General features: G+C 33.8%; 1 protein-coding gene across 1 annotated transcript in view; it reads right to left on the minus strand.

Moving 5' to 3' along the window:
- The window catches only part of LOC111600556, a 168,253-nt gene extending 157,554 nt beyond the window's left edge, over nucleotides 1-10,699 (minus strand). Inside the window, exon 1 of the mRNA XM_030224463.1 lies at nucleotides 9,984-10,699. The gene's annotated coding sequence lies outside the window, so the exon portion shown is untranslated. The remainder of the gene's footprint in view (nucleotides 1-9,983) is intronic.
- Between the last annotated feature and the right edge of the window lie 6,338 nt (nucleotides 10,700-17,037).

A 17,037-nucleotide genomic window follows, 5' to 3' on the forward strand; every position in this document is an offset into this window, starting at 1 on the left:
AAAATTGCAAGTCTCTAGCTCTTATAGATGTTGAGATCGACGCGTTTACATATACAGACAGCACTCAATCGACTCAGCTTGTCATCCTGATCAAGAATATATATACTTTATTGAGTCTATTACGCCTCCTTCTGTCCACTGCGTATATTATAACAAAACCTTCTAACACTGATTTCCCATTTAGAGTATAAAAACACATTTGATACACATATATATGAAATATATATGCATAGCACATATATGCTCGATCAGAATGTGCATAGCTAGCTTTGTCTGTTCGGCTTGCCTCTGCTTCTAAATTTTCTCACTCACTTCTAAAAATTCTCACTCAAACGACGCTGAGCAGCTCTGCTGCAGTTGCCGTTTGAGTGACTTTTGGGTATAAAAGGGCGCAGCAGCGGCTGTGGCGATCAGTCAAGTTTATGACCTGGACTGGGTCAGTCGCAGTGGTGTTCAGTGCAAGTGGTGAATAAATTTAAGTTTTTTTTGTTAAATTGTTTAAGTTTAAATAATTGTATATATTTAATAAATATTGTAATTGCTTAAATAAATATATTTAAGATTTTTGTTAAATAAATTGTTAATATTTAATTGTTCAAAATGTTAGTATTTTAGTAACTATTAATTGTTATTAATAATCACTAATTGTTATTATAATAATGAAGTTTGTCATAATGTTCATTAGCGATAATGATCATTAATAATAATAATCATTTATGTACATGATTTTTTTTGGTAATTATCATTAACGATAATGATCATTAACAATATGATTTTTTCATGATCATTTTCCTAATGCTGATTAACTTAAGAGTCAAATACCCCTGCTGCCTTGTTCTCTTTAAAATTGTTAATTACTAAACTTACTATTAATATATATTTAATATACTAAATAATATTTAAGAGCATTTTGTTTAATTTACCTCCTAATGATATAGTTAAGTTATTTGCAAAGTGTGCGAAGTTTTTGTCATAGGCAGAGAATCTGTTCTCTTAATATTATATTTTTGCACATATATTAAAATATGTATATATATTTATATTATATATATTTATATTTAATAAATATTTTAAAACATAATATAAGAATATATAATCTAAGAATATATAAATGTATTCTATATAGATTTATTTTTTTGTATTAAATACCAGTAACAATAACATTGACTAATGTTTGCTAATTAATCTATTAATGTATTACAGTCGGCAACCCGACTAGTGTTTTTTTACTTGTTATCTAAGCTTATTTTTTTTTTTAATATTTTTCTGATTTCCTGAAATAATAGAGTCTTGTTTGTTTTATTTTGGAATGAATAAAACAGAGTCCTACAGAAAAAAATTCTATGAATACCGCCCGAATGACACAAAATATTCAACATTAACCGAGAACCTGATCTATATCTATATGATCACCAATACCGACCGGCCATCGCAGCAGACCAAAAACTATTTAATCCATCAATTAAGCCATGGTCGAAATCCAAATCTAGCAGTACATTTGCACCTTAAACAAATATCATACAGTCGACTGCTTCTATTGTCAGCATTCCTAACTATTTGCTTTTGATACCACGCGAAGCACTAAACGGGATTATATTTGAAATCTCAAATATTTTTGCAAAATTTTACAATTTTATTTGAGAAAAAAGTTGCGATGAAATAATATCTCTAAAAGCTGCAGAAAAACAGTAAAGTGTGAATTCTATATATCCTTTTTTTCTGTTTTTTCGCAGCCCATTGACAGCTGGCATTAAATGCAAATTGATATTGATTTAATTCTCATTTTTTAGCATTAATCTGATGCATTTTACGGGCTTTCAATATGCGTCTATTATTTTAAATGTTTTTTTTTTTTTGAAGGCAGATAATCCATTGGCATAGCATTAACAACTCGAACAAATTGCAGCGCTAAATAAAACTTGAACATTTGCATAAAAGAATAAAGAAAAAACGTGACTGTTAGTGCGTTCATAAGCTTTCAATGTGCTATTAACATGAACTCCATTCGTGCACTAAAAAGAGTGAATAAATCTCACAAATCAGCACTTAATGTTAATTACACTATTTTTGTATTCTGCGTTAATTAGAAATGGGTATATTGGGTTTCTTGCAACTTATGTTGGGTGTGGCGAGCTTAGGCTTATAAATGAACTAGATGAATAGCTCGATTTGTTCTCTAGAGAGTTTCTTCGCTGAGCTTGAATCCGGTGGGAGCTAAGGAGTTGAATGTAGATGCTACTTGCAAGCATTTTTCATAAGTTTTTTTATTCCATGAAATCGATTAAAAAGAATATTGGGTTTTTTGTATTTTATTATCTGTATTTTATTTAATTTATGTATTTTACTATCTGAGCAAATTCATTTAATGTATAAGTAAATATGTAGGACGCCTCATGAAATATCTGAGTTAAATACATTATTCTACTTAGATCCCCTCATTAACAGTAGTTAAAATATATTTAAATTATTTTTGCTGGTATTTTCAGATCGATTGCAGCACTGAAAGGTTCAATAAGATCGAACGATAATCATCGAAGTAGTTCAATAATGCATTATTCAAATCATACTGTCCTCATCTTATTATTTATCTATTGTGTTGTCCTTAGGGTATCTCCCGTTCGAGCAATTTCGAGCGCTCTTTCGTGCCTTTTTCGCTGCTGCGAACTTTATATGAGTGGAAACGTGCAAAAATACAGATTAATTTAGTAACGCACATGGCTTTGCGTGAGGATTTGCTACAATTTGTTGTCAATTGAGCACAGCTGCAGCTAAGTGCCTGCATTTGACATTAAATGCGCCAACTTGAGCTCTAAACTCGAAAACTTTTTGCTAAACCAACTCACGTTATATTGAAATAGAAAAAAAACAAAAACACAAACTAAACTAAACTGCGCTACATGCAAAATGTTGCGTATGCAAATTAGTATGAGCAAAAAAATATACACAGAAAATGTAGATGAAGTTAACTAGCAGTCGAGTCGAGAGCCCCACTCGCTAAACTAGAAACGGGAGCAACTGGCGGGGGAGCCTAAGTGGAGTGCTTGTCGCTGTTGTTGAATTAATTGTGCACACATTAAAATTGCTTAACTAAAAGCCACTTCAAACTGCCAAACCAACAATTTTTAGCCCCTAAACTGTGAGTAGCCTTTGTGCGTGGCCACAACACACAAATTTTTGTGCGGCCAACAAATTTAAAGTTCCATGCCCTTGTCAGACAAAATAACTTCAACTCTATGACGCTAAGGGATTAATTGCTTAAACTGAAATGAATAGGCAGCGCGAACACACATAAGTGGCATATCCTGCAACCCACTGCCAAAGGTTAAGCATCACTCATTCAAGTTTGAATACATTAACTAAGTGCATTTGCGCTATGTGATCAAGCGAGAATTTGATTGTATATTATATATATATACATATTTTTATATCTGCAGCTTAAATAAATGAACTCTTGGGATCGCCGTCTTTATAACTCCATTTTCTGCAGCTCTTCACTATGTGAGTTAGGCTCCATATTAAAAAGTTTTTATTTATAATAACCATGACACACATTAAAGTGCATTTTTCAAGTCTTAGGAGTTAAAATTATCTGCCCTTAAAGTCATAGTAAATTGAATTCAATTCTTAAAATTGTTTAACAATTTTTACACATTAATTGACTCACTTCAATTGGAGTATTTTTCATCAAATATTTGCATGGAATACCTTTCTGGCAGTATATTGATTTTGAGCATCAATTTGTATTTAAAAATGTTCTAAGGCATTCAGTTGGTTTTGAAAAAATACGTCTAGAATTTAGCAGGATTCTATCTCGGGTATTCCCTGCCCAATTTCAGATTCAAACATAATTTTCGTTTAGTCAGAGCCAGCACAATCGTTCGGCACTCAAAAGTTTCATTCATTTAATTTTGCTGCATTGCTCACTTTTGTAATGAATCCCTTAAAAATTAAGTTTTGTCTGACTACAACTGAAGTATTTTCATCTGCTGTTAGAATGCAAACTTCCTATGTGATTGACCTAGTCTCAGATAAGTTAAAGGGATAACTAGATCCCTTTTATAACTAACTCATTTAATAAACTTAAAGTGTACTGTAAGAAATGCAATCTTCAAAGCACCTTTTTAGCACAAATTAGAGTATTTGTGCTTCGTTTTCAGCTTGGAATTAATTCAATTACCTCTCAATTCAATTTGTCAAAGTTTTGCGCATGTGTCGGACAACCTTGGCTTGTGCTGTTGTTTAATACATATGTGGGCCTATGTCTTGGGTTTCCTTTTTCATTTTCTATTCAAAATTCGCACACTTTTGCTTTTGCTATTGTTGTTGTTGTTGCTGCTGTTTGCTGTTTGCTGTTTGCCCGTACAGTTACCATTGTTATTTTCATTTCCACTTTACATCAAAACGACGTCTATGTCTGACTCGCCGGGCGCCGCTTTTTCCCGCTCATCATTACATTTCATTAAGTTTGAAAAGGCAGACGTTAGGTCGGGCCTGGTTTTGTGTATAGTTGTAGTTGTTGTTGCTGTTGTTGCTGCCTCTGCTTTTTGTGTTTATTAAACGCTTTCGGGGCGCGTGTTCATTCAATTTGTTGTTGCCTTGCTGCTTGCTGTAAATGTTATGTATACATGCCTGCGACTAAATCAACAACAAAACCCAGCAACAGCAACAGCAACAGCGACGACAACAACAACTCGCAGCACAACAAACGCAAACAACACATGCAAAGCTCACAGCATGTGTTGTTGCTGTCGCCGTTTGGATTCTTTTTTGTGCTTCTGAGAAAGCGCTGGGAAAATCATTTTAATTGTTTTGTTTAAAGAACAGAACGAGCTGCCAGAATCCAGGGCCACGTAGCGCCACATTCAGAGCGTGTCTCCTAGGCGTATACTTAATAAATTGCGCATAAGACGCGTGTGTCACGTGTGCATGGGCATCTGTGTGCCCCTTAATTTTCCATGTGTATGCGATAATCGTGTCGCCTAACAAGCCCAAGCCAAGGGAAAGCGTATAAACTATGTGATTTAGTTTGCTTAGATTACTAGAATTTATGCGCTCCTTAATATAATTTATATTTAGCAGCAGATTTATTAATGTTGACGTTTGATATTTGAAAGCATATTATATTAGCTGTATATATGTAAGAAAATTCATTAGAATTTTCTTATATTTGCTTTTGTTTTTTTTCTTAACATAAATATTTTTCCTTTCAGCTTTTTTGTTTTTTGAATTGGAAATATGATCTGAAAGCATTAAAGCCTTTAGACAAATTGTTCTCGTCTCTGTCTGGTAGCTCAAATTGTAAAATGAAATACGATAATATTTAAAATGGTTAATGGTGTATATTGACCTGCACAAGCTTATTGTTTGACCTTTGATCGACCAAGGCCAAGAGCGCGCTAAAGTTTATCAATTCCCGCAGGGCCCGAGACGGAAAGCAGCCGAAAGACGTTTATTGAAAATGCTTTGAGCGCGGACACGTACCAAAAGTAAAAGGAATAAAACTTTTTTACCACGACATTCCCGAGTACGTGAGTGCACTGAAAAGCTGTGTAATTAAAAGTAGAATCTATATATACATATATATTTAATATATATGTAGGTATATATGTAACGTTTAATATATATATTTTAAGACAACTTTCTGCTTGATATGATAAATCCACTTAAGCCAATTCGGCAAATAAAATTGAAACGTGCGTGGCAAAAACAGTCAATGCAGAAGACGACGCAACAAAATTGCCAACTTTTAATTGTGAAAGTTTTAGTGTGGATGAAAATTGCGAGGGAAAGCCGAGCCACGCGCATAGACTGAGCGCAGCTTTACCACACAGCAGGTGTGTCAAATTGTTGCTGCTCGCATTAAGGGGCCAATGGGAAAATGGCCGGAGGCAAAGTTTCTTACTTACGTACGTCCTGCTCATAGGATCTGCTGTCATTTCGTGTTACTTGTCATCAGCTTCATGCGTTTTGACATTTTTATTAGTCGAATACTCCTTAACAGCACGCTCCATTGCTCCATCGCTTTGGGGGGCTCCATCTGTCGCTCCCTCTCTCTCGCCCGCATTCTCTTTTCTATATACATCTTTTTGTATTCGTCTCTATTTCCCTTATTCAGAACTTGTGACATCTAATAAGTGTTTACTACCCAACAAGCATGCTTTGCCAGTGCTTTAAAGCATCAGGGGGAGTTTAAGTGTGTGTGTCTGTTACAATTTGCTGCCCTGCTGGATGCTGCACGCTCCTTACCTCCTGCGACAACCCCTCACATATTCCCAGTCGATAAAGAACGAACAAATTGTGCGCAAAACACTTTTTTCTCTTCAAACTGCCAGCTTGAATTGTTTTTATTTATTTCTCTGTGCGTTTTAAGCAAAGACGTAATTTGGACGCTTGATAAATGTGCTTGATTGATTGATGTCAAAAGCATATTAATATATAAATAAAACATCAAAAATATATTGACAAATTTTATAAATAGAAATTATTTCATCATAAATTCTGGTAAATGCTACAAATATTTATAAAATAAATACAACATCAATTTAAATCACATTTAAACTGCTATTGTATGAAAATGCGCTAATTAGGGCTCTGTAAATTGCTGTAAAAAGCTTTCGCATGTTTATTTGGTCGACTCTCATGTGAGGCAAATACAACAACAGACTCACATATGTAGCTTTAATTTATGCAATTAAACTGCTTTAATTAGTTAAGCAACGACTGCAAGAACAACAACAACAACGACAACAACAAAGAAGGAAAACAACAGCTGTTGCATAAATAAGTATGTACATTTGGCCAGTAAAAATAAAGGAGAGAAACCGCATTAAAACAAATATATACATAAATATATACATAATACATATATATATATATATATATATATACATATATATATACGTATATATATTTTAACCATTCACAATTTCGTTTATTTTGCAAAAACCAAAAACCAATTTAATTTGCACACAAAATAAAAAAAGGAGAAAAACTTATAAACAAAATACGTAAAATTCTTGAAAAGGCAAAATAAAACAGCTGCATGAGCACAAAAACTTAAACCATATTAAAGTTGTACGTCATGAAAAAAGGCTTAAATTAAAAATACAATTTTTTATGCACATATACAAATACAAATTTGTATGCACATCAAATATTTATGGATAAAAACTGTGTCAAAAAATTATTAGATAAATATTTATAATCAAAGTCATAAAAATCATATGATCAAATTCTTGCACTTATGTTTTTATTATTTTAAATTTTAAATGCATATATATGCCCAAAAAATTTATTGATAATTTGTTTAATGGTATATTTATACTGATGAGAAATTATCTATATTTTTATAATATATAAAAAAATGTTTAGAGTATTATTTTTCTTTTTTATCAATTTTTGCAAAGAAAAAAAAATATATATATATATATACATTAATAAATATATACAAACATTTAATTAAACACAAAACTATTCCAGCAAATAAGTTATATATTAAATAAATATAAAATATCTTTACCACACATTTTTGGTCGAACCAACTTTAATGTCTAAATGAGCATACAAAATATTTATAATTGATATTTGTAAAAGAATTAGCTAAAATGTATAATTAAAAGTTTAAAGCTGGGAAATAATTTAATTACAAATAAAAAATATGACATTCCATGCGAAGTATATGAAATTCCATGTGCAAGCAAGTTAAATAAATGAGAGAGCAAAAATGTGAAGTGCACTACGTAGAGATACACAAATAATGATAACAAAATATGGAAATTGCAACTTCATTTCATTCATATATCGTATGTAATAATTTTTGGAATTTTTCTGATCCAATTTCGTGTAATTCCCCCCATTCTGCAATTCATTGAAATGTGCACAGTTTTCGGAGTTCAAAGTTTAGTGGCGCCAGGGTCCCATTTGGCCGGATCGTTCAGATTGTGTAAATGTTTATGATGCGCCAAAAGAGAAACCAAAGCCATGCAACGTCAATGTCCATTTGCAAAAGTTGTCCCAAGAAACGGAAGGCAATTGCTAGCGGGCAAGGGGGACATCACTGTGGGCAACTTTTAAGCAGCTGGCGAACGTTCCAACTTGACGCAGGAGAGTGTAAGAGGGGACAGTCCGCTGTGCGAGCGGAGGGAAGGTTGACAGGGGTGTCCAGTTCCAGCTCCAGCTCCAGCTCCAAGCATCAGCGAAACTTTTAAATGAAATTTTTACCTTAAAGTTTTGTCAGGTAAGTTGCGCACCAATGCGAGCAAGCTGGCTTAGGTCAACCAGCAAAGTCTGCGGTCTACCGCAGTCAGCACACACACCTGCACACCTGCACGCCTACACACACCCACAGGCACCCACATAATGCTGTATTGTCACGTAGCTTGGTGACAGATTCCAAAAGGCAGGCAAATAGCATTAGAACAACAAACGGCAGCTAAGCAGCAGCATTATGGCTACTAAGGATGCTGATGGCCTGTTGCAGGCACAGCACAGCAGTCCCCACTCTCTGCTAGCTCTCGTAACAAAAGTTTTGTTTTAATGTCTCAGCAAGTGTTGCCGTCGCGTAGTCTCTTTGTGTGCCATTCTAGAGCCAAAAAAAGAATGAAATTAGCAACATATGCGAGAGTTTGCCAAAAAAAAAAACTCTAGTGTAAGAGTGACCAGCTAGCAGTTACCCTAACTTTAGAGCTCAATCGAAGAACATATAAAGCTAAATAGCTTTTAGGCGAATGATGTGAAGTTTTCGGTATTTACAGATAATATTCATAAACCACAGCAAATTTGTATGGAAAATCTGTGAGTTTCTCAAGTAAAGCTTCGTAAAGTTCTCATAAAATGAAGTAAGAGAGAATATACATGAGAAACTCATTCAAACTTTTTGGCTTTAAAAATGCCTTAAACTCTCTGCTACACACATTTGCAATTTGCTTTTTATTCTTGTAAAGGATATAAAAAGGATCACATACAGCCTTTAAGCTAAGCTGCTGCAGCAGCATTTGAAGTAATTACAGCATTTCTTTTGCACACTCGTATTTACATATATATGGATATAATTCTAACGTTTTATATAGCATTAGCGTTAATGTTTTTTTGGTTTAAGACCTTGTCTAAATGTTTTTTGTTGTTGCCAAAAAATTATGACACTCTGATTCAGATTCCAGCGGCTCTCAGTTTGCATTGCGGCGCTAAAGCCGAAAGCTAATGCGTTTTTAAATATGCTGCAGCGGATGCTGGGTTAGCATTAATTAACAGGCGCTCAGGCCCAGCCGCAGCACGGCATATTGTGGTTACAAAGAGTCGTAGGAGTGAGGGTGCAGAGGGCGTGGCGCTTATGCCAGAGACAGGCGTGGCGTGACTGAGCTGCAAGGACATTAGCTAACTGCGTTGCGGACTGCGTTTGATAAGCTGACGAGTTGCTCTTATAAATGAAAATATTTGGCTTGATTTAAAGATGATGCTACGTGTTGAAAAGTGACTAAAGCTGCTTAGTTTTTGCAAATATTTAATACATTTATAATGGCTTTTTAAAGTAAACTTTAGTACTATTTATGCAAATAACAAGTTTTCTTTATATAACAAATACATTAATGTTTTAAAAATGAAATTTCTTAGAAAATCAGTCGAAAGCTTGACATTATAGTTCTACTCTGTTTGGGTTTGCCAATAAACTCTGAAGTGAAAATCTCTTAGGGTCTTGGTATTAATATTTTATCAAACTTTGCTGACCTACCTTATTAACTGGATTTTTTTATTTATAATAACTCCAAACTCTTTTTTTGCAATGCCTAACTATATGTTTTTCCATGTATAATTCTACGTTTTAAATCACGATTAGTCTATCTAGGTTTTAGCTATAGTTTTGTGTTCTATTTATTTCCTTCTCTACAGTCAACATATATATATATATTTATCTTAAAAAATACCTTGCCGCAATCAATTTGCAGCTTTAGTTTCTTTTTATATATATATTTAACTCGCTCACTCACCTGTTGCTTTGGCGCTGGTTTGTCTCTCTGCCACGGGGCGTATGCTTAATGTTTTAATTAAATCTTTTACGTTTCTTTGCTTTACTTATTATTCCCTTTCTGCTGCTGGACACACGCGACACTTGGCAAAGGACACTCGAAACACTGAGCAATAAAAATGGCGCTTGTTACTTGATTTCAATTTCTAACGGGCTTATGTTTGCTTTAGTTGGGGCAGCTACACAAAAAATACTTGCACAAGACATCGTGTAATAAGCCGCACTTGTACACACACACACAGAGAACGGGGCACAACTAGCACATGTATTTGTTGCTGGCCGTGTCCTTTTTGTTGTCGTCGGCGACGTCCTTTGGGCTTGTCGTGAAAGGCAACAGCTTGAAATGCTATTAAAATATAATCTGCTGATAATCTGCACTTAATTTCGTGCTTTGCTCAATGCAGGACACAGGACACACACACACACACTCACTCACTGTTTATGGAAAAAAAGAAGAAAAGTGTGTGTAATGTGCTTGCCACAAGGCAATCGTCGTCAGCTGTGCACTGTCGTTAGTTGTCCTAAGCCTTGAGCAACTCCTGGCCCAGATTAAGCTACACTAAATAATATTCGTGCCTTTTAATTTTTCTTACTTAGTTTTTCTTTACATTTTGTTGGTTTCTATTTTGGGGTCTTTCGCTTCTTCTTTTTTTTAAACTCGTTCACTTGGTTACTCTTTTTATACCCTGATCCCATTAAAAATGGGAAATCAGGGTATAATGGTTTTGTGCAAATGTATGTAACAGGCAGAAGGAGGCGTGGCAGACCCCATAAAGTATATATATTCTTGATCAGGACGACAAGCCGAGTCGATTGAGCCCTGTCCGTCTGTCTGTCTGTCCGTCTGTCCGTCTGTCCGTCTGTCCGTCTGTCCGTCTGTCCGTATGTGTGAACGCGTGGATCTCAGCATCTATAAGAGCTAGAGACTTGAAATTTTTTTTGTAGGTCCGTGTATAGCACGCGCAGGTCAAGTTTGTTTCAAATATTCGATAACTATTCGCATTTAATTGTTATCGAATAAAAACATTATTGAAATGCAGTAAATAAATTATATCTCGAACGTCTTAAGAGCTAGAGCCTCCAAATTTTGTATTTAGTGTTATGTATATTTTATGCAATTTTGATTTTTGTTGGATTTTGGATACCGGCTCCAAATTCCCCCAAATTCTTAGAATTTAAGTTTAGTTGGAACTAGGGCCATTATGTGAAGGCGTTTGCATCTCAACCAAGCCAATAGGATATGTAGATCATATGCTGAAAATTTCATTAAAATCCATTAAGTAAAACAGAAGTTATTAAACAAAACGTTTGGCCAATTTGCAAAAGCACATGTCAGCAGCGCCACGCGCACGCATTTTTCCTATGCGTGTGCACACATACATTCAAATGCGTGTATACTTTTCTATTCCAAGAATTGAAATTGCGATTGAATTGTGCTGAATTATTAGCTGCTACTTATGTTCAAATTTGCAACAGCTCGCGTAAGAAGGGCAGTGGCTGCGTTGGTAGAGGCACCTCTCGGATGCAGCTTGGTCCGGGTTCGAGACCAGAGGAGATGAAATGTTTTTTATTGTTTTATATTATTTATTTATTTTTTTTTTTTAGTTATGAAGTGGCGGTGTTGGTAGAGTTTGTGCACGTTGCGCAAATAATCCGGGTTCGAATCCTGGTCTCGCAATGTCGATTTTTATTTGTTTTCTTTTTTTTTTAATACTCGATACAAACTACGGAAAATATTACAAAACTCAAAGGACTGGGATCAGGGTATCTCCTAGTCGGGCACCCCGACTAGAGCTTTCTTACTTGTTATAAATTTTATTGCTGCTGTCTTTCGTTGAATCTGTTTTCTTTTTTTTTTTGTTCACATTTTTTTGTCAACCTTTTTGCTGAGCCTTACGCTTCGTTGCTTTTTAATGTTTGTTACGTTTGCTGCTGCTTTTTTTTATTCTTGCACAACTACAAATGCGCTCATGTGCGTGTGTGTTGATTTCCTTTGCTGTTACCTTTTTGATACACTCGCACTTTTCTTTGCTGTTCTCTTTTTTTTTTGCTATTGAGTTTTGAAATTTATTAAATTTTTTTTTCTTTTCTTTTCTTTAATCAAATTTCCACTTGATTGGAGTGACGACAATTTCGTTGATTTCCGTTTGCTCCCGTTACTGCCGTATTGGTGGGGGAGTACGTGTGCGTGTGCGTTTTGTTATGTGTATGAGTGGGTGTTGGAAATTGTGTGCGTGTTGGAAATTAATAAGAGAAAAAAGCATAGAGTTTATATTAGTTAGTGGGCATTGAAACTTAATTTTACAAGACTAGAATTATATTTATTAGCCATGTGATTCATAGCTTAATTCACAGAATCTAAATTAGTGTATTTCCAAATATATTATATATTTGGAATTTGGAGTCAACATTTACTGAGTTTATTATCATAATTATTTCTTATTATAATTAGAAGTGCAGAAAAGCAAATATACAAATTGACTTGGGTGGAATATAAATTTTTTATACAAAAAATTTGATTTTAAATGTTTCGTCCTTAACCCAGTTTTTAAATTAAGCAATTACCTTGACTATTGAGAAGACTTTGTCTAAATATCAGAATTTATTTTTAAACCTTAACTAAAAACTAATAATATAATTTCTTAAATCTAATGTTAAACCTATGCCCTGCTGAACCTGTGCTTCATGCAAAGTCTTACACGTTGGCTCTTAACATCTCGAGGCATTGCCACAACATTCTCTCTTGCCGTAATTCGGTTAACAAACTCCAATTTCTGAATTTGTTATTGACTGTCTTAACAGCAATGTAAATTATGATTATACATTTAAGGCTATTCACTGAAATTCTGGTAATAAACTCTCCTTTCTCAACATCGTTAGTAACAATTGCAGCTATATTAACCCACACTCAAAATTTCACCTCTGGTGCACGTTACTCGTTCACCCAAAAAGTGATTTCGATTGAACATGAAAGTTGCGCCAACTTTTCGAATTGCAATGCATTTAAACAATTTGTGAAGTCAGAGTCTTAACATAACGGTGTCGCGCATTGTATTACATTGTCGACAATCGCTTTTTATATTTTATTCATTTTGCCAATCTCGCTGCGAGGCTGTGGCTATAATCAAAAACCACTAAGACGCCTCTTTGGGAAATGGAAATGGGCTTAAAGCAATTTCATTTCCTGTAACTGTTTTCATTTTTTTTAGTCCTGGATTTTTAATTTAATTCGTCGCATTTTTTACTCGCCGCGCACTCACTTAATTTTCTTCTTTTGCTTGTGTAAATGTTTTTAAAAAAATAATTTGGCTTTTTTCTCGTTTTTTTTTCTTTCTTTCTTTTTTTTACCAAGCCAACTTCCAGATCCTCTTAGCGTGGCCTTTATATGCCTTTTGCTGGGGCGTATGTACATAATACCCCAAAATGCAACACCGAGGCATTAACACACACACACACGCACGCACACACACGCAGGCGCTCCCATTCACGTAGCTTAAATAAAATTCGTTTTCTCAACTTCATTTTTTTTCTTTTCTGTTGGTAGTCATTTAGTCAGTCGCTCGCGTGTCGACACTCAGAAATATAATAATTTTTTTTTTGGTTGCTTCGTTGCCGCAGACTATAAAATATTTAATTTCCTCCACGCATCTGAGGTTTATAATAATTCCTTCCGGTTATTTTTGACGCAGAGTGTTTCTAATTCCCGCAAAAGCTATTTGGACGCAAGACATCCGCATGGCCGCCAATTCTAGCCTAGCTACAAGAATTTCCATCAAGAAAATTTAAATCATTTTTTCTTTCACACGATTTTCCTCCCTCGCCCTTTTCCGCTCTCTGTATGTTTCTGGCATTTATGCTTCATTTACTTTTGATGCTTTTTTCTCTGCCAGCCATGTTTTTCACGTTGTTTTTTTAGGCGTTTAATGGTTTATTGTTGACGTTAGCTTAAATTATTATGTTTACTTGCACTCAAATGTTAAATGAATTATAGCCAGCGCAAAGCAAAGAAATATATAGAATATGCCATAAAATTATTGGCTTAGGCATATCATATAAAATTGAAATACATTTGGATTGCTTTCAATTTATTTTGATAAAAAATTTGCCGTTGCTTTTTAAATAAAAATTAATTGTCGTTGTGCTCATAAATCATAGCAAAGCATGTAGAAAAATAGATTCGAATGTTTATGGATAAACATTTTGGAGAATTATACTCTTTTTGTTAATTTAATAATTTACGCTAAAATATTTTTTAAAACCAATTAGTTGTTAAACATGGTTTTAGTTTTTCTATATAATAGTAAAAGAAAGAAGAGCTAAGTATCCTGCATATATACATATTGTAATATGCTACATATTTGGAAGGCTTTTCATATGTTCAATCTTAAACTTCATCAGATTCTCTATGTATAAAACTATATTGCATAATATATATATATATTGCATAATATATATATATATTGCATAATATATATTGAAAATCTATGCGTTGCTGTTTTACTAATAGCAATAATAATATATTTAGCATAAACTATTTGCTTAGTGCGAGCACAATCACGATTTTATTTAGTTTTTTAAATTTAAGCTCATTTATATAATAAATCAAGCAATAAATAAATATTAAATATATGCAATTCTAATTTCAAATCAACCAAAATATTTTATAAATAATTTCATTTATAAAAATGAAGAGAAGCAACAAAAATATATTGTAAAATTTAATTAAAATTATTCCTGGCAGTTTGACAATCTAACAAGAAAACTGTTTAGCTACAAGCCTTATGAACGACCAAAGCAATATAAGTTTTCATTCATTAGCAGCTTTTGTATTTATCTTCGCTAATCCAATTTGATTTCTGCGAAAATGTTCTCTTACAGCATTTTCATTTTTGAGAATTTCACAGATTTTCAATTGAGCTTTGGTAACAAATGAATTTCTCTTTCAATGGGTCAAAATTGAGAGCTTTGTTTTTGGGAACTTAGTGAAATTGACTTTTTTTAATAGAAATTTTGCTTGCGCAACGAAACTTCATTGTGTGAGTATGTATTCGCAGCTAACAGCGCCAAAGTAGCTGTTGGCTACTCAAGTTTGCTTTTATGAGCTGACTAATTAGTTTTATTTGGACATATTTTATTAGCTGAACTCCAAGGCGCGTGGTAATTAAATTAATTAGAAACCTGTCGAGAGACGTTCGCTAAATTAACCGTGAGGCATCATAAACTCGTTTTATATTTTCATTTAAATACACACGCAAGCCCTCGCACACACACACTTTTGATGGCATTTTAATGAGGTGTTTGACGGTTGGCAAGCGGACAAGCAGTGCATTAATTAAAAAGGGTTTTTTCTTTCATTTCAGGTAGTCTCCAAAAATCGTCGTCTGAAGAAAAATATTTGAAATGAAGCGAGAACCCTAAGCAAATGCTTTAAAAATTGCTTTAAGCTCACGCATCGCACGTGTTCGATGTTGTCCTTTTTTTTCATACTCCGCCTTGACTCGTTTTTTTTTTTATTGTTTTTCTTGTCAATCTCAGGCCTAGGGACATATTTTCAATTGAGTTCAACGCACTCGCCCTCAGCTTCCTCATCGAATCTCTCAGTCTCACACTCTCGAGCAGCTAGGCCTCTCTTACATATCGCTTTAATTTCCGCTTGAATGCAAAGCAAAAGGTTTCCCTTTTTCCGAGGCAGGCAAAAAAGGTTCCCTTCACTTGCATGTTGACTGCTCGACCTCAACGACCAAGGGAAACAAAACAAAAGCCATTCATACATTCTTGGCCCCAAACTGTGCCAAAAACACAACAACGCAAAAAAAATGGCCCCTCGCCATGGCCAACCTTTTCAACTTGATTAATTTTCACAATTTAAGTTGATGAGCGCAAAGTTTCCCAGCTAAACAATGGCCAAATGCTAGTCGGAGCCATTGAATAGGTGTCAGTCACTCGGTCGGTCAGTGAGTTTGCCGGTCAGTCTGTCAATCAGACTGATTTAACTTTTTTATTGCATTGGATACTTCTCTTTATGTACATCACTTTTCAGCTAACTTTGGCAAATGTGCTGCGATTAGAAAGCGGCGCAAAAAGTAGACCCACAATTTGATTTATATACGAAAATCTGGCGACATTTGAGCTAATGGCTGAAAGGCGAACACATAAAATTCTCTTTATGCGATCGCCTATCAAACTTCGTTTAAGCTTGGCTAAGAAAAACCTACACAAATTTATGATCTCAATTGTTTGCCCAAGGCAATATAAACTAAATTTATAGACTTTTTTGCATGCAATCAATGGAAAGTGTGCCCTTTGAGACGAGTTCTAATACAAGCTGAAGATATAATAAATATGTTTTTCAATTGTTGAACTACGAATATTATGCGCTGTAACTTTAGTTTATAATTTATGTGAATTATTAATTTTTTTTCACCATTTATTGTGTTCTTATTTCACTTTTAACTATATTATATATATATGAAATATATTTATATAAAATCCCTTTTTTAATTATGAATTGCATTTGTAAATCGCTTTGTTCAATTTGATTTTGCCAGCTGAATTTGTCACGTGAATAACTCCAATTTCAATAAACATTTATCTGTAGACAATGCAAATTGACATTTTAAATGCTGCATGAATGTTACAAAATTAAATGTTAACTTGAGACAAAAGTAGTCAAAATATTTGACAATATTTCTAAAACAAAAGAAATAAAATAATTTAAATTAAATATATTTCTATTGAATGTAACATTTATGTATATATATTTTATAATTCATATATACATTTCAGTCACATAAATATATTATTTTTGCCCATTTCCATATAGAAATTCTTCAACTGTGAACACTTTTTTCTGTTGAGCAATAACTTTTTGAATTTCAAATATATTTACATAATTCAATTAAAATATGCTTGACTTTAGCTCTCATTTCTTTGTTTTGATAACAAAAGCATGTCATTAATAATAAAAAAGCATTTCGTGAAAATTCAACAAATATCACAACACATATTTATTACAG

The sequence above is a fragment of the Drosophila hydei genome, unplaced genomic scaffold (genome assembly GCF_003285905.1).
Source record: "Drosophila hydei strain 15085-1641.00,03,60 unplaced genomic scaffold, DhydRS2 tig00008114-arrow-pilon, whole genome shotgun sequence".
Taxonomy (NCBI): domain Eukaryota; kingdom Metazoa; phylum Arthropoda; class Insecta; order Diptera; family Drosophilidae; genus Drosophila; species Drosophila hydei.